The sequence below is a fragment of the Balaenoptera physalus genome (assembly GCF_965194825.1).
Source record: "Balaenoptera physalus genome assembly, chromosome: 2".
NCBI classification, from domain to species: Eukaryota; Metazoa; Chordata; class Mammalia; order Artiodactyla; family Balaenopteridae; genus Balaenoptera; species Balaenoptera physalus.
Window position 1 is genome coordinate 81,312,170 of NC_138883.1, and position 19,365 is coordinate 81,331,534.

Here is a 19,365-nt window from a genome sequence, read left to right on the forward strand (position 1 = left end):
AACCCCAGGAGATGTGCAAACAAAGAAGAGAAAGGGAAATCTCTCCCAGCAGCCTCAGGAGCAGCAGATTAAATCCTCACCATCAACTTGATGTACCCTCCATCTGTGGAATACCTGAATAGACAATGAATCATCCCAAAATTGAGGTGGTGGACTTTGGGAGCAACTGCAGACTTGGGGTTTGCTTATGGCCTCTAATTTGTTTCTGGTTTTATGTTTACCTTAGTTTAGTATTTAGAGTTTATTATCATTGGTAGATATGTTTATTGATTTGGTTGCTCTCTTCCTTTTTTTTTAAAAAAATATAGATATATATTATTTTCCTTTTTCACTTTTTGTGAGTGTGTATGTGTATGCTTCTTTGTGTGATTTTGTCTGTATAGCTTTGTTTTTACCATTTGTCCTAGGGTTCTGCCTGTCCGGTTTTTTGTTTTGTTTTGTTTTATTTTTTAGTATAGTTTTTGGTGTTCGTTATCATTGGTGGATTTGTTTCTTGGTGTGGTTGCTCTCATCTTTTTTTTGTTTTTTTATTACTTTTTATTTTTTTTTAATTTTTAATAATTAAAAAATTTTTTACTTTAATAACTTTCTTTTCTTCCTTTCTTTCTTTCTTTCTTCCTTTCTCTCTCTTTCCTTCCTTCCTCCCTTCCTTCCTTCCTCTTTCTTTCTTTCTTCCTTTCTTCTTTCTTCCTTCCTCCCTCCCTCCCTCCTTTCTTTCCTTCTTTCTTTCTCTCCTTCTTTCTTCCTTCCTTCCTTCCTTTCTTTTTTTCTACTTTTTCTTCTGAGCTGTGTGGCTGACAGGGTCTTCGTGCTCTGGCTGGGTATCAGCCTGTGCCTCTGAGGTGGGAGAGCTGAGTTCAGGACATTGGTCCACCAGAGACTTCCCGTTTCAACATAATATTAGATGGTGAAAGCTCTCCCAGAGATCTCCATCTCAACGCTAAGACCTAGCTCCACTCAACGACCAGCAAACTACAGTGCTGGACACCCTATGCCAAACGACTAGCAAGACAGGAACACAACACCACCCATTAGCAGAGAGGCTGCCTAAAATAATAATAAGGTCACAGACACCCCAAAACACACCACCAGAGGCAGTTCTGCCCGCCAGAAAGACAAGGCACCTCATCCACCAGAACACAAGCACGAGTCCCCTCCACTAGGAAACCTACATAACCCACTGAACCAATCTTAGCCACTGGGGGCAGACACCAAAAACAACAGGAACTACGAACCTGCGGCCTGCGAAAAGGAGATCCCAAACACAGTAAACTAAGCAAAATAGGAAGACAGAGAAATATGCAGCAGATGAAGGACCAAGGTTAAAACCCACCAGACCACACAAATGAAGAGGAAATAGGCAGTTTACCTGAAAAATAATTCACACTAATGATAGTAGAGATGATCCAAAATCTCAGAAATAGAATGGAGAAAATACAAGAAACGTTTAACAAAGACCAAGGAGAATTAAAGAACTAACAAACAATGATGAACGACACAATAAATGAAATTGAAAGTTCTCTAGAAGGAATCAACAGCAGAATAACTGAGGCAGAAGAACAGATAAGTGACCTGGAAGATAAAATAGTGGAAAAAACTACTGCAGAGCAGGATAAAGAAAAAAGAATGAAAAGAATCGAGGACAGTCTCACAGACCTCTGGGACAACATTAAACGCACCAACATTTGAACTATAGGGGTCCCAGAAGACGAGGAGAAAGAGAAAGGGACTGAGAAAATATTTGAAGAGGTTACAGTTGAAAACTTCCCTAATATGGGAAAGGAAATAGTCAGTCAAGTCCAGGAAGTGCAGAGAGTCCCATACAGGAAAAATCCAAGGAGAAACAGGCCAAGACACATATTAATCAAATGATTAAAAATTAAATACAAAAAAAAAAAATTAAAAGCAGCAAGGGAAAAATAACATACAACAGAATCCCCATAAGGTTAACAGCTGATCTTTCAGCAGAAACCCTGTAAGCCAGAAGGAAGTGGCAGGACATATTTAAAGTGATGAAAGGGAAAAATCTACAACCAAGATTACTCTACCCAGCAAGGATCTCATTCAGATTCGATGGAGAAATTAAAACTTTTACAGACAAGCAAAAGCTAAGAGAATTCAGCATCACCAAACCAGCTTTACAACAAATGCTAAAGGAAATTCTCTAGGCAGGAAACAAAAGAGAAGGAAAAGACCTACAATAACAAACCCAAAACAATTAAGAAAATGGTAATAGGAATATACATATCTTAAATGTAAATGGATTAAATGTTCCAACTAAAGACATAGACTGGCTGAATGGATACAAAAACAAGACCCGTATATATGCTGTCTACAAGAGACCCACTTCAGACCTAGGGACACATACAGACTGAAAGTGAGGGGATGGAAGAAGATTTTCCATCAATGGAAATCAAAAGAAAGCTGGAGTAGCAGTTCTCATATCAGACAAAATAGGCCTTAAAATAAAGACTATTGCAAGAGACAAAGAAGGACACTACATAATGATCAAGGGATCAATCCAAGAAGAAGATATAACAATTGTAAACATTTATGCACCCAACATAGGAGTGCTTCAATACATAAGGCAAATGTTAACAGCCGTAAAAGGGGAAATCAACAGTAACACAATCATAGTATGGAACTATAACAGCCCGCTTTCACCAATGGACAGATCATGCAAAATGAAAATAAATAAGGAAACACAAGGTTTAAATTATACATTAAACAAGATGGACTTAATTGATATTTATAGGACATTTCATCCAAAAACAGCAGATTACACTTTCTTCTCAAGTGCTCATGGAACATTCTCCAGGATAGATCACATCTTGGGTCAAAAATCAAGCCTTGGTAAATTTAAGAAAATTGAAATCATATCCAGTATCTTTTCCAACCACAACGCTATGAGACTAGATATCAATTACAGGAAAAAAACTGTAAAAAATACAAACACATGGAGGCTAAACAATATACTACTAAATAACCAAGAGATCACTGAAGAAATCAAAGATGAAATGAAAAAATACCGAGAAATAAATGACAATGAAAACACAATGACCCAAAACCTATGGGACGCAGCAAAAGCAGTTCTAAGAGGAATGTTTATAGCAATACAATCCTACATCAACAAACAAGAATCATCTCAAATAAACAACCTAACCTGACACCTAAAGCAATTAGAGAAAGAAGAACAAAAAACCCCAATGTTACCAGAAGGAAAGAAATCATAAAGATCAGATCAGAAATAAATGAAAAAGAAATGAAGGAAACAATAGCAGAATCAATAAAACTAAAAGCTGGTTTTTTGAGAAGATAAACAAAATTGATAAACCATTAGCCAGACTCATCAAGAAAACAAGGGAGAAGACTCAAATCAATAGAATTAGAAAAGAAAAAGGAGAAGTAACAACTGACACTGCAGAAAGACAAAGGATCATGACAGATTACTGCAAGCAACTATATGCCAATAAAATGGACAACCTGGAAGAAATGGACAAATTCTTAGAAAAGCACAACCTTCCAAAACTGAACCAGGAAGAAACAGAAAATATAAACAGACCAATCACAAGCACTGAAACTAAGACTGTGATTAAAAATCTTCCAACAAACAAAAGCCCAGGACCAGATGGCTTCACAGGCAAATTCTATCAAACATTTAGAGAAGAGCTAACACCTGTACTTCTCAAACTCTTCCAAAATATAGCAGAAGGAGGAACACTCCCAAACTCATTCTATGAGGCCACCATCACTGTGAGACCAAAACCAGACAAAGATGTGACAAAGAAAGAAAACTACAGGCCAATATCACTTATGAATAAAGATGCAAAAATCCTCAACAAAATACTAGCAAACAGAATCCAACAGCACATTAAAAGGATCATACACCATGTCCAAGTGGGGTTTACCCCAGGAATGCTAGGATTCTGCAATATATGCAAATCAATCAATGTGATACACCATATTAACAAATTGAAGGAGAAAAACCATATGATCATCTCAATAGATGCAGAAAAAGCTTTTGACAAAATTCAACAACTATTTATGATAAAAACCCTGCAGAAAGTAGGCACAGAGGGAACTTACCTCAACATAATAAAGGCCATATATGACAAACCCACAGCCAACATCGTTCTCAATGGTGAAAAACTGAAACCAGTTCCTCTAAAATCAGGAACAAGACAAGGTTGTCCACTCTCACCACTATTATTTAACATAGTTTTGGACGTTTTAGCCACAGCAATCAGAGAAGAAAAAGAAATAAAAGGAATCTAAATCAGAAAAGAAGAAGTAAAGCTGTCACTGTCTGTAGATGACATGATACTACACATAGAGAATCCTAAAGATGCTACCAGAAAACTACTAGAGCTAATCAATGAATTTGGTAAAGTAGCAGGATAAAAAATCAATGCAGAGAAATCTCTTGCATTCCTATACACTAATGGTGAAAAATCTGAAAGAGAAATTCAGTAAACACTCCCATTTACCATATTACCAAAAAGAATAAAATACATAGTAATAAACCTACCTAAGGAGACAAAAGAACTGTATGCAGAAAACTATAAGACACTGATGAAAGAAATTAAAGACGAAACAAACAGATGGAGAGATATACCATGTTCTTGGATTGGAAGAATCAACATTGTGAAAATGACTATACTACCCAAAGCAATCTACAGATTCAGTGCAATGCCTAGTAAACTACCACTGGCATTTTTCACAGAACTAGAACAAAAAAGTTCATAATTTGTATGGAAACACAAAAGACCCCAAATAGCCAAAGCAATCTTGAGAAAGAAAAACGGAGCTGGAGGAATCAGGCTCCCTGACTTCAGACTATACTACAAAGCTACAGTAATCAAGACAGTATGGTAGTGGCACAAAAACAGAAATATAGATCAATAGAACAGGATAGAAAGCCCAGAGATAAACCCTTGCAGATATGGTCACCTTATGTTTGATAAAGGAGGCAAGAACATACAATGGAGAAAAGAGAGCCTCTTCAATAAGTGGTGCTGAGAAAACTGGACAGCTACATGTAAAAGAATGAAATTAGAACATTCCCTAACACCAAACACAAAAATAAACTCAAAATGGATTAAAGACCCATGTGTAAGGCCAGGCACTATAAAACTCTTAGAGGAAAACATGGGCAGAACACTCTATGACATAAATTACAGCAATATCCTTTTTGAACCACCTCCTAGAGAAATGGAAATAAAAACAAAAATAAACAAATGGGACCTAATGAAACTTCAAAGCTTTTGCACAGTAAATGAAACCATAAACAAGACGAAAAGACAACCCTCAGAATGGGAGAAAATATTTGCAAATGAAGCAACTGACAAAGGACTAATCTCCAAAATTTACAAGCAGCTCATGCAGCTCAATATTAAAAAAACAAACAACCCAATCCAAAAATGGGCAGAAGATCTAAATAGACATTTCTCCAAAGAAGATATGCAGATTGCCAACAAACACATGAAAGGATGCTCAACATCACTAATCATCAGAGAAATGCAAATCAAAACTACAATGAGGTATCACCTCACACCAGTCAGAATGGCCATAATCAAAAAATCTACAACCAATAAATGCTGGAGAGGGTGTGGAGAAAAGGGAACCCTCTTGCACTGTTGGTGGGAATGTAAATAGATACAGCCACTATGGAGAACAGTATGGAGGTTCCTTACAAAACTAAAAATAGAACTACCATACGACCCAGGAATCCCACTACTAGGCATATACCCTGAGAAAACCGTAATTCAAAAAGAGTCACGTATATATACACTACCAAATGTAAAATAGCTAGTGGGAAGCAGCCGCATAGCACAGGGAGATCAGCTCTGTGCTTTGTGACCACCTAGAGGGGTGGGATAGGGAGGGTGGGAGGGAGGGAGACACAAGAGGGAAGAGATATGGGAACATATGTATATGTATAACTGATTCACTTTGTTATAAAGCAGAAACTAACACACCATTGTAAAGCAATTATACTCCAATAAAGATGTTAAAAAAAAAAAAGAGTCACGTACCACAATGTTCATTGCAGCTCTATTTACAATAGCCAGGACATGGAAGCAACCAATGTCCATTGACAGATGAATGAATAAAGAAGATGTGGCACATATATACAATGGAATATTACTCAGCCATAAAAAGAAATGAAATTGAGTTATTTGTAGTGAGGTAGATGGACCTAGAATCTGTCATACAGAGGGAAGTAACACAGAAACAGAAAAACAAATACCGTATGCTAACACATATATATGGAATCTAAAAGAAAAAAAAATGGTTCTGAAAAACCTAGGGGCAGGAGAGGAATAAAGATGCAGACGTAGAATATGAACTTGAGGACACGGGGAGGGGGAAGGGTAAGCTGGGACAAAGTGAGAGAGTGGCATGGACATATATACACTACCAAATGTAAAATAGATAGCTAGTGGGAAGCAGCCGCATAGCACAGGGAGATCAGCGTGGTGCTTTGTGACCACCTGGAGGGGTGGGATAGGGAGGGTGGGAGGGAGACGCAAGAGGGAGGAGATATGGGGATATAAGTACATGTATAGCTGATTCTCTTTGTTATAAAGTAGAAAGTTAACACACCATTGTAAAGAAATTATACTCCAATAAAGATGTTAAAAAAAAAAAGAAAACTACAGAAAGGAATTATTGCTAGAGATAATAGAGGTCAATAGCATAAATGTAAATCCTATGAGTTTCCTATAGTTGCTGAAACAAATTATCACATACTCAGTGGTTTAAAACAAGACAAATTATCTTACAGAATAGTAGGTCAGAAGTCTGAAAATGGGTCTTATAGGTCTAAAATCAAGGTGTTAGCAGGACTGTTTTTCCTTCTGGAGTCTCTGCGGGAAAATCCTTTCTTTGCCTTTTCCAGCTTCTAGAGGCTGCCTGCATTCCCTGGCTGGTGGGTCCTTTCCAGCAATGGCAATTCCCTGACCTCTGCTTCCACTGTCACATGGACTTCTCTGACTTTGACCATCCTGTCTCCCTCTTATCAGGATCCTTTTGATTACATTAGATTCACCTAGATAATTCAGGATAATTGTCCCATTTCAAGATCCTTAACTCATTCACATATGAAAAGTCCCTTTGGCCATGTAAGGTAACATATTCACATGTTTTAGGAATTAGAAAGTGCATAGTCTGCCTATCACTAAAGTCAATATTTATTAAAAGAGTTTGGCAGTTTTTTCTTAAAAATAGGAATGTGTATATCTTTTCATTTTCCAAATAAAGTTAAATACTTTCTGGATTAATTATGTGTGGAGGATTCCACAATGAAATGTGTTTTGATGTTTCAATAGCAGATGTATCACCCAGGGACATTCTGCTTAGGAAACAGCAGGAACCTTCTGCCTACTCCCTCTTCTGACTTGGAATTCATCTCCTCACCAGCTGCCAACTTTAAACTGTAGTGGGTTTCTCCATTTATGGTCCTTTCAAGCTAAAATCTGTTGCACTGGTAGAGAAATTACAATACTTATGTAAATCAATAATTGCAATGTATATGACACCATAAATTCATAGCATGCCCAGAGTGTTATTAGCTGCAACATTCATGTTTAACATGTTTAGCCTATAAAACAACATATACAATGTAACTCATTTTGCATACCTACCTAGGTATATCTTTAGTTTTCTAATTCATTTTTTATAAAAATACAACAATTCTGGATTCAGGAATTTTTTTAAAAAATTGAGAGAACTCTGAGTTTAAATAATTCAAATTATACTGTAAATATTCTGAGGGGTTTTTTTTTAGGGCTTCAACATGGTAACATTTCTGAGCAAGACTGAAAGGCTCTTACTAGAGCTTTTTCTCCCCCGTTGCTGTCACAGATTCAAATCAAAAGTCTTATTAGAAACTGGAAGTAGACTCAGTGTTGATTGTTCTAGGTGAACCCAGGTTCTAGATTTAGAAATTTTATTTTCTCTCTTAATTTTAGTGCCTGTTTCTATGTTAGCGTTAAAAGTTAATCATACTATTTTTTTTCTCTGCACCATCTAGAGTTTGCATGGGAATAGTCATTCATTCATTCATCAAGTAATTTTAAAACAGCTGTCACCTCATGCATGTGTGAAAAAGGAGATACAATGGTAAGAGAGACACGATGTCTGCTCCTAAGAAATCTACAGTCTAGTGGGGGAGCAGTAATTAACAATCATACAAATAACACATCAATATAAATAAAATTATGATAAGTGCTGCCCAGGGAAAGTACGAATAGAAGGTACAGCAATAGATTTAATGTAGTCAGGAGATGAGAGAAGACTGCCCTAAGGGAGTGTTTTTAGGTTGAAGTGGAACAAACAGATTCTATCTGAGGATATTTTCTTCAACTAGTCATTTTTTCTTCTACTACGGCTATATGACAAAGCTTTTGACTCGGCTCTTTCTTCCATTTTATTTTTTTTGGCAAATATTTTCTATGGCTTCAATGAAACAAAGACCTGCTGCCACCCACCGACTCCAAGATGTTTCTGTAGTGTCCATTGTTCCTCCAGGTTCTTTATTCATCTTGAGCTTGGAAGTGCAGTTAAAGCTTGATGACACATTTGTATTTTGACAGTTTACAGACCTTCCTTATTTACTGAATTTATTCTTCTTGAAAATATTCAGGCTCAGTTTAGGACACAAACTCAAACCTCATTTGAGTTTCAAGCTGGGTTTGACTGCAGCTCTCTGTCAATAACAGACACCGTGGCAGTGCATCCTGACATGGGTGCCACCTGTGCTCTTCCATTGGAAGACCCATTTTCCAGGGGCAGGGAGGACCAACACAACCTATTTTTATGCCTAAATGTACCTTTATCTCTGCTGGGATTATCTCACTCCAGTTACTAACCAGAAAACTTTGTAACCTTCCTCATGGTGTTATGTACACATTTTTCAAGACATTTCAAGTATTTATATGCATCTCCTCATAGTCTAAATTGGTGAGAATTCCTCTAGAAAGAACTGTGCTATATGCTGCCATTGCATAAAAATTTAAACGCACAGACCCATAGTTAATTTTGACATGTTTCATGTAAATCTCTAGAAAAAAAAATTGTTATATACTTGGGTATTTTTGTGAGGTTATGAAGTAGAAAGCTTCAACTCTTATTGTGAAAGGGTTTTCCATTTTTCTTAATATCAGGAGACACTGGGAGACACTGTTAGTATTGCCTTGACACACTCTAGAGCATTAGACAGTTCAATCTGGCAACCACTGGGAGAGGCACTGTGCTTACTGATTCAGAGAGCTGGTTGGAAAGTCAGGTAGCCTGGATCTGAATCTCAGCCCTGCCTATACCAGCTGTAACTGGCAAAATTGCTCAGTCTCTCTAAGGGTCTCTCATGTAAAAAAAAATCATGATCTACCTATGGGCTTGTTGTGGGGATTGATTAGGTAATGAATTGCATAGTGCCTGAAACACTGTAAAAGACTCAATGCTGACCACTATTATTAGCACTGAATTTTTTACCATATGCTAAGTAGTGTTATGGATACTAGGCCTCACACTTAGGGAGACAGTGGTGCTGCAGAAGTGATCTGTAGTACCAAGTAAATGCCCCTCCCTGTATGGAGAGGTGGGGGTGGGAGTGACAAAATCTTCCTGGGATGAGAAATGAGCAGAAGGAGGTGGATTTAGAAATGCTTCTCAGATCAAGTGACTTGTAAGCAAATTCTTAAAGAATAAAAAGTATTTTCTCTGTGGAGTAAAAGGGAAAGAGTTTTGGAGGCAGGGTAGATATTGAAAAAATGTGGAAAGTACCCAAGTAACCAGGGAATGGTAAGGAACACAGTGGGACTTCTGGACTGAGGACATGATGGGGAAGATGTTGCAAAGGTAAGTTGGGGACAAGTTATATATACAGTGAAACCCTTGTTCGGCACTCAGATCTGACCAGATGAAATATTGCTGAGAAGGGATTTAAGCTAGTTCACAAGGAGTAAGTCTATATATTACCATGTGTCAGAGCCATCAAGCTATCAAAATATTCTCATTCTTGGCAATGGTAGTTTACATACATTATTCAGTATATTGAGGTGAAATTTTTGCATGTTTTCTGAGGGTCTTAGACCATGCATATTCTCGAAAATGTGCAACTTCAAACTGAAAGTAATCTCAATAGATGCTGCCAAGATCATGTGAAATACAATCCCATCTTGCCAGTCCTCTAACAAATTGTGAAGAAGGTCAAGCTTGACTTTCATTTTCTTATTCCTTATCAATTCATCTCAATTTATCATATATATGTACATATATATACTTAAATCTTATAATTTTTCACCACTTCCAGTCAAAATCACTAGGAAAACTAGAATATATTTTGAACTTAATGAAAATAAATCACAGCATATCAAAATTTGTGGGATGGAGCTAAATCAATGTTCACGGAAATTTACAGCATTAAATGCTCATATTAAGAAAGAAGGAAGGTCTTAAATTAATGACCTAAACATTCACTTTAAGAAACTAAAAAAAGAAAAACATAAATAAATATAGACGCTAATATCAATGAAATAGAAAACAGAAAAATAATACAGAATTTAAAAAAACAATGAAAACAAAACCTGTTTCTTTGAAAACATTAATAAAATTGATAAACCTCTAGTCGATTGATCAGAAAAAAAGAGAAAAGACACAAATTGCCAATGTGAGGAATGAGAAAAGGGACATCATTATGGATCCTTCAGGCCTAAGTATAATATGAGTATATCATGAACAACTTCATGTCAATAAACCGAACAACTTATGTACAATGGGCAAATTCTTAAAAGATAAGAGCTTTCAAAGCTCACTCAAGGGACTTCCCTGGTGGCACAGTGGTTAAGAATCCACCTGCCAGTGCAGGGGACACGGGTTTGAGCCCTGGTCCAGGAAGATCCCACATGCCGTGAAGCAGCTAAGCCCGTGTGCCACAACTACTGAACTACTGAGCCTGTGCTCTAGAGCCCGCAAGCCACAACCACTGAGCCCGTGCACCACACTTACTGAAGCCTGCGTGCCTAGAGCTTGTGCTCCGCAACAAAGAGAAGCCTCTGCAATAAGAAGTCCACACGCCGCAACAAAGAGTAGCTCCCGCTCGCTGCAACTAGAGAAAGCCCGCGCACAGCAACGAAGACCCAACACAGCCAAAAAATAAATAAATAAATTTATTAAAAAAAAAAAAAGCTCACTCAAGAAACTAATTACCTGAAGAATCCTAGATCTCTTAAAGAAATTGGACTTGAAGTTAAAATCTTCCCCCAAAGAAAACTCTAGGCCCAAGTGGCTTTACTGACAGATTCTAACCAGCATTTTTAAAAGAAATTGTACAAAAATTCCTCCAAAAAACAAAAGAAAAAAAAAACTTTTCAACTCATTTTATGAGGCTAGCATTACCATGTTAGCAAACAAAGACATTATAAGAAAAGAAAACCAGAGATCAGAATTCTGCATAAACATAGATGAAAGAAGCTTTAATAAAATGTTAGCAATCAAGCCCAGAAATATATTAAAAATGGTGATTAATAATGACTTAAGTGGGGTTTATCCCAGGAATGCAAAATTGGCTTAATGTCTAAAAATGAATCAATGTAATTCTCCATACTAATAGATGAAAAAGGAATCCACATGTGCATCTCCACAGATGCAGAAGAAGCATTTAACAAGATTCAAAATACATTTATAATAAAGAGCCTCAAGCCTATTTAGAAGAGGAGGGAACATTCTCAATCTAGATAAAGGTAACTGTGGAAAAATATATAGCTATCTTTATAATTAATGGTGAAGTACTAAATTCTTTTCCACTAATAGGGAACAAAGCAAGGATGTCTACTCTTGACACTTTTATTCAATTTACTGAAATTCCTAGCCAGTACTATAAGGAAATGAAAATAACTGCTTACAGACTGGAAAGGAAAAAATAAAATAAAAGTCTTTATTTACAGTTGGTATGATCATCTTTATAGAAATTCCAAAGAATCTATGAAAGCCCAAATTTGACAAGGTAGCATGATACAAGGTTAATGCACAAAAATCAATTTTATGTCTATATGTTAGCAACAAACAATTGAAAATCAAAAGTAAAGCAACAATGCCATTCAAAAATATGAAATACTTAGGGATAAATTTAACAAAATATATGCAAGGCATGTACACTGAAAATTACAAAACATATTAAAGAAGACCCAAACAAATGAAGAGAGGCACTATGATTATGGATTATTAGAAAGTGTAACATTATTTATTTATTTTTAACTAAAGTGTAATGTTATTAAAATGTCAGTTCTTCCTAACTTGATCGACAAATTTGGCTTGATTCCAATCAAATCCCAGCAGACTTTTCGTAGCTGCTAAAAGCTTATTCTAAAATTTTCATGTATATGGAAAGGACCTAGATTGGCCAAAATAATTTTGAAAAAGTAGAACAAAGCACAAGACCTACACTACCTATAGATTTCAAGATCTAATATCAAGCCACAGTAAAGATAGAAATATTGATCAGTAAAACAGAAGTCCATAAATGGATTTTTCAGGGTGGGTACCAAGACAATTTCATTGAGAAATTATGATCTAATCAACAAGTGGTGTTGGAACAACTGGATATCCATGTACAAAAGAAAAAAAAGAGAACAATCTCAACCATTACCTCAAGCTGTATTTAAATTTAACCTGAAGTAAATCATAGTTTTAACTGGAAGAGTTAAAACTGTAAAACTGTGAGTGTAAAAATGTGGAACAATTGGAATTCTCATTGCTGGTGGGAATGCAAAATGGCACAGACACTTTGGAAAACAGTTTTGCAGTTCCTCATAAAGTTAAATATATACTTACCATGTGAACCAGCAATTCCATTCCTAGGTGTTACCCTTAGAGAAATGACATTTAGATGTACATAAATACCTGTAGCTGAATGTTCATGGCAACTTTATTTATAATAGTCTCAAACTGGAAACAAGCCAAATGTCCATCACATGGTGCACGCACAATTTGTGGTACGTTCATAAAATGGAATGCCGTCCACCATAAAAAGGAATAAACTACTGATATACATAATAACACAGATGACTCTCAAAAGTATTATGTTAAATTAAAATTTAAAAAACAGAACTGTAGGCCACAAAAAGCAGATCAGTGTTTGCCAGGGGCTTGGGGGAGAGTTTGCTAATGAATACCGAAAAACCTTTTGGAGTGATGGTAATGTTCAGATCATGACTGGTAGTAGCCATATGAATATTTACATTCATCAAAACTCATTGAATTAAAACTGATCACTTAAAATTGATATATTTTATTGCTTATAAATTATATATTGATAAAGTATATAATACTTATACTTATTATATTAGTTATATAATATATATAGTATATAATTATACTAGTATAATTATATACTATAATATAGTATATAATATATACTATAGTAATTATTAGTATATAATACTTTCTTAGTACTTTCTTAGTATATACTAAGAAAGAAAATATACTAAGAAAGAAAAAAATGACAAAAAAATTTAAGACAAGGACATATTCAAGAGACCCACTCAGATTTGAATAAAGAAACTAAATTAGCTTAGGGAGAGTAGACTGGGAATAAAAGGTTGGATTCCTGTTATCATAAGCATGTTTGAAAATACCCATTATTGCTTTTCTTTCTTTGTTATCTAAGTACTTATTAAACTAGCACCTAGACTATTATAATGCTTCAAGGACATTTATTCAGTAAATGTTAGGTGATATAGGTAGGAAAGTAAGGAACCACAGATCTATTCAAGAAATTACCTTTACTCTTGAGTGAAAATTCAAAAATGGAAGAGAGATTGCTGACATTTCGATCTGTTCACTCTTAGCTGTTTCATCCTCCTGGTGGTTTAGTTTTTTTGTGTAAGCAAATAAACCAATCAGAATGATATGTTCCTGCTACCAGTTTAGTTTATATGAACAAACATTTAAATTAGTCACTGTGGGCCAGCGAGACAAATGGGTGGGCGTCATCCTGATTCTGTCACAAGTTTTGGTACATGTTCAATCTTATCAGGCTTCCCCAGAGCCACAAACTTAAGCACAGCTGAGTCTATTGTTTTTGACAGCATAAAATGCGTATAAATTGAAAGTTCATGAAAGAATATGGACTCTGAAACCTGTTTTGTTACTGAGGTTTTTTTTTTTTTTTTTACTATTAACTTTTGGTAAATATATATCTCCTTTTCTTATGTAGTACAAATCAAGTGAAGTATCAGAAAGGGTGTCTTAAGAGAACTTTAAAACTTTTTAATCTACTCAATTCATAAAATATGCATTCTTATTTTTATATTCAAAAAAGTTTCTTTTTTAGACTAGGCTTGCATTTTCATACTGTCATTTGATAATTCTGGGTTTAAGATTATTTTCATCAACTGAAATTAAAGACTAAAAGAAAGTTAAGGTGTTTATTCATTATTACATGGTAACTATGGACACAGTTAAGTATTTACTGTATAAAGTTAGAGTAAAAATCCTACACGCTACCAATAGGATTCTGTAGTGGACATATGTTACTTCTATCTGTCCAGCAATGATTCCATCTTTTCTGGTAGTTGCATCCTCATTTACTTTGGGCAACTACTTCTTAATATCACTCTTTTTTTTTTGGCTGCTTTGGGTCTTCGTAGCTGCACGTGGGCTTTCGTTAGTTGCACCGAGCACTTGCTACTCTTCGTTGTAGCCCATGGTGCACGGGCTTCTCACTGCGGTGGCTTCTCTTGTTGCAGAGCACGAGCTCTAGGCACGCGGGCTTCAGTAGTTGTGGCACGTGGGCTCAGTAGTTGCAGCACGCAGGCCCCTAGAGCACAAGGGCTTCAGCAGTTGCAGCACGTGGGCTCAGTAGTTGTGGCACGCGGGCTCTAGGGCACGTGGGCTTCAGTAGTTGTGCTGCGTGGGCTCAGCAGTTGTGGCTCACGGGCTCTAGAGTGCAGGCTCAGTAGTTGTGGCGCATGGGCTTAGTTGCTCCACAGCATGTGGAATCTTCCTGGACCAGGGATCAAACCCGTGTCCTCTGCATTGGCAGGTGAATTCTTAACCACTGCGCCACCAGGAAAGTCCCTTAATGTCACTCTTAATGTCAATCAAGGCTCTCTGCCCTTTACTAGCCAAGAGGTGCATCATTGAAACTAGGCTAATCTGATTCTTCTCTTTTCTGGGAATTTTGAGTTTTGAGAAAGGATGAAAAGTGGGGCTGAGTTCCTTCCAAAATGGTGTCCAGAAAAGATGATCAATTCCAGCTACCTAGAACTCTGGAGGCATTCTGGTTTCTATTCTTTCAGAAGAAAGTATCTTCAGTTTTTTTAATCTTTCAGTTTTTTATAGAATACTATAAGCTACTCTACATATCCTTATATTAAATTCCTCCTTTCTGCTTGTTACCAGTGTCAATTGAGTCAGTTAGTTTACCAGCTTGTTGCTTGCAACTGAAGAGCCCTAAGTGTTAAAATCCCATGATTATCCTGAGTGACTTCTTGTCCAAATGGAAGGTTCAACTAATATGCTATCTGTCAGACCGATGATCTCTACATCTCCAAGGACCTTCATCTCCACTCTACCTCAGCAATGTACTTCCATTGGCACACCTGGATCTTAGCATTACCCATATCTCCTTTTACTCTAAAATTATTAGTTCAAGTATGCTGTTTCCTCTGATCACATTTTCTCTCCTTCCAGTTTACTTGTTCAATTACTTCCAGAGTCTCCCCTTTCAGGGGATGAATTTCAGGATGTGGAGTTTCCCATAATTCCCTGTTTTAAGAATAGTACCCCACTCAATCCTTGGACAAGCCTGCCTATCACCAAGTCCAGTTCAATTCTCATTCTAGAATCTCCAGCCTTCTGCTGGAGTCCATAGAGGATCAGGAAGGGAACCTGGAGGACCCCTTGATATTCTCTATACAATCTTCCATTCAGATTTTCATGTTTTCAGCCTCACCATGCATCACTTTCAGAGGTACTTGGAACCTCAAATTCCCCAGCATTAACAAAGGTTTAGTGTGGGAAGTGACTTTTTTTTAGTTCCCTTCCTTTTCCCTATCCCTGACATGTATATTTAGGTTTCCAAGCCAGCAAGACTATTATCTAGTCTTCAGTATTTTACCCTCTCCACTGTCATAATTTCTCTTTTGCTTAATTTTAAACTCACTTTAAAAAAACATTTTATAGCAATTTTAATGAGATTTCAAGAGAGAGAAGAGATAAATAAGTATATAAGTTGCCATAGTTATCAACACTGCTATTGCTTTATAGATTTTCCAAGCTAGAAACATCTTAGTGTTATCTAGTTAACATCTACATTTCCCTCTCTTAAGCTTCCATCTATAAAATGAACGTACTTTTTGCCTTGTAGTAACACAGTGTTATTTGAATATCAAGAAAGGTGAAGTATTTGAAATATTGTACAAAATAAAATATTTTACTATTAACTTTATGTAAAGTTTTATGCAAATATGAAATATTATTTTTAGCAATCATTTATTATCCCATTACCAAATTGTTATTGAGCATCGAATAATAATAACATATGCAACAGTTTATAGCTATTCAGCACCTACCATCTGCTAAATACTCTGCTAAAAGTCAGGATTTTGAAATAAAGAATAAATAATGGCCTTTATTCTCAAATATATCACATTAAAGTAAAGAAGTAAGCACATAACAAAGATATGCTTTACGTTTATCATAATAGTTATTATATTTTTAACAGTTTTAATATATAATAATGTCATAATATATGTTCCATACATTCTAATAGAGTTATAATTTAGGTAAGGAAATTATGCACAAAAGAAAAAGAAGGCATCTGGAATCAGAGAGGGTCTCAGAAAGCTGGTCATATCTGATCTATATCTTAAAAGATTAGCAGAAGTTTTCATGGGAAAAATGAGCAACTAGGCAAAAGTTTGTGCAAACACTCAGAGGCACAAAAAATTATGCATGGCTGGGAAATTTACATAGCTACTGTATTACTCAGGGTTCTCCACAGAAACAGAACCAATAGGATCTATCTATCTATCGATCTATCATTCTATTGGTCTAGCTATCTATAGATTTAGATATACAGAAAGAGATTTATTAGGAAGGACTGGCTTACACAATTATGGAGGCTGAGAAGCCCTACAATCTGTCATCTGCAAGCTGGAGACCCAGGAAACCTGAAGGACTGAAAACCAGGGGAGCCAATAGTGTAAATCTGTGTCCTAAAGCACAAGAACTAGGAATTTGGATGTCTGAAGGTAAGAGAAAAGAGGTGTCCCAGCTTCCAGCAGAGAGACAAGATTTGCTCATTCTCCACCTTTTTGTTCTATTCAAGCCCCCAGTGGATTGGATGATGCCCACTTGCATTGGTGGGGGCGATCTTCAGTCTACTGATTCAAATGCTAATCTCTTCCAGAAACAACCTCACAGACACACCCAGAAATAATATTTTACCAGCTATCTGGACATCCATTACCCCAGTCAAGTTGACACATAAAATTAACCATAACAGCTACATTGTAGAATATGCACAGGAAAGTGGGAGGGAGTGAGGATTCAAAAAATGACCACGGTAGCCCACACTGTGAGAGCCTATATGATGTCTGGGACTGTTAAGAAGCAATTTTGTTTTATGAAATTCTCTAAATAAGGACTTCAGATTAGCTTCACAATAATGACTTAGAAATTTGGTTCTTAAATATAACATGAGAATCATCTAAAGTTGTTCTAAGTTCAGCGTTTGTTGCTCTAAGTTCTACACGTGTTTTTTCTATCTTTAGTGGATGGTTGGTCCTTGGCTTCCATTTAGCACAATCAAAGAGCAGGAAAGGAAAACTCTGCAATACCAAAATACAGATTATAAATTACTACATAGAAAAAAAAGGTCAATGTTCACATTAGTTTTTCTGCTGAAGGCTTCATAAACCTTTAATACTTCATCTGTTACCCTCAATGTGAATTATGATTGACAACTATCCTCTGAAGCCTGCAAATGGTCCACATTCCCTTTGGAGGGAATCTAGAGATTGATACAGACCCACAGAAGGGTCTGATGGTTAGAACACAGAATGACAAACTTGGAATTAAACAGATACTTCCTGGTCATAATCAAAATAATATGGAGAGTGCTATGAAATGCATTAGTAGGTCTTCGGGCTGTAGATTCTTCAAGATATACTAAATGAATTCTTAGGTGTTTACCAGCTATAACATGCTGGGATGTAACATGTAAGATGCTGTTTAAAACCCGCAGATAACTAACAGGTGAATAATTTCATTCTACCCAAATTTAATTACGGTGTCCAGAGACCAGTGTTCACAACATATTAAAACATTCATATTTTCCTAAAGAGAGATTTGATTAAAGGATAACAGATTTCACTGGCGTATCCTGAGGAGATACAAAACATCAGATGTTAATAGGGAATGTTTATCTAGCATAGTTTAATGGTTTTCCCTGGAGACTATTTTAATTAAATATAGTAGTTCATAGGTTAGTATGTCATTTTTTCTAAAGTGCATTAGGACCTTGTGATTATAATGACTTCCATCATATCAGGTCACTTCCTCTGAGGCCCTGTAAAGAACCAGATGTTCTCCTTTTCACCTGTGCTTTTGCAGTTGAATCCTATATGATTGTGTTCTTGAGTATAAATTCTCTGGGATAGATGCAGAGCCATCAATATAAAATGTTATCTGGATTTCCTCACTAGTTTATGACAAATATAAGCCATTTGGAAATGCTGCTGCAGTGTCATGTCTCAGGAGCATGTTACATGCCAAATTAGAAGGAAAACTTTTGTTCCACCATGATGGTAGATCATACTTCATTCCCCTAGAATTATATGGTTATTGTGTATATGGCAATTTATTCTAGCCTATTCATATATGTAAAATAATACTTTTACTATTTATATTAATGTAATATATATTATATATAAATTATATATATATATATATATATATATAATTTTATTCCCAAGTGTTTTTCCTACTGATATGGTGATGTTGACAAATGCTATATCTGATATTCTATTTTGGTAGGCCAGAAAAGATACATTTTGGAATATATTGATTATGGTTTAAAGTAAAATCCTGGTAGCCAAATGACAAATGCCGTTCTATGTAATTGATATTATGTAGGACTGAATCATTTTATGTCAAAACTATATTTTAGTACTATTCTTAAGCAATAAACATTATAGAACTTCTTCCTCACACAGTACCTAAATTTTCATAATAATACTCTGTTCTGGCTATTTCTATTACCAAAAGAATCCAGATGCTGGAGCACAGGTGAATGGCCATCCTTTGCAATGAATGAGGAATGACCTTGTGATATTTTTAGTCTAAATATAAACTACT

At 36.0% G+C, this 19,365-nt stretch overlaps 1 long non-coding RNA gene across 6 annotated transcripts in view; it reads right to left on the bottom strand.

Annotated features, from left to right (window-relative positions):
- LOC309651089 overlaps positions 1-19,365 on the bottom strand; it is an 808,972-nt gene that overhangs the window by 119,508 nt on the left and 670,099 nt on the right. The window contains exon 5 of one of the 6 annotated variants that reach the window (XR_014257921.1): positions 710-17,837. The exons of the other annotated variants lie outside the window; for them this stretch is intronic. This is a non-coding gene — a long non-coding RNA (uncharacterized lncRNA). Of the gene's footprint in view, positions 1-709; positions 17,838-19,365 lie in introns of those variants that run through there. 6 annotated transcript variants of the gene reach the window in all.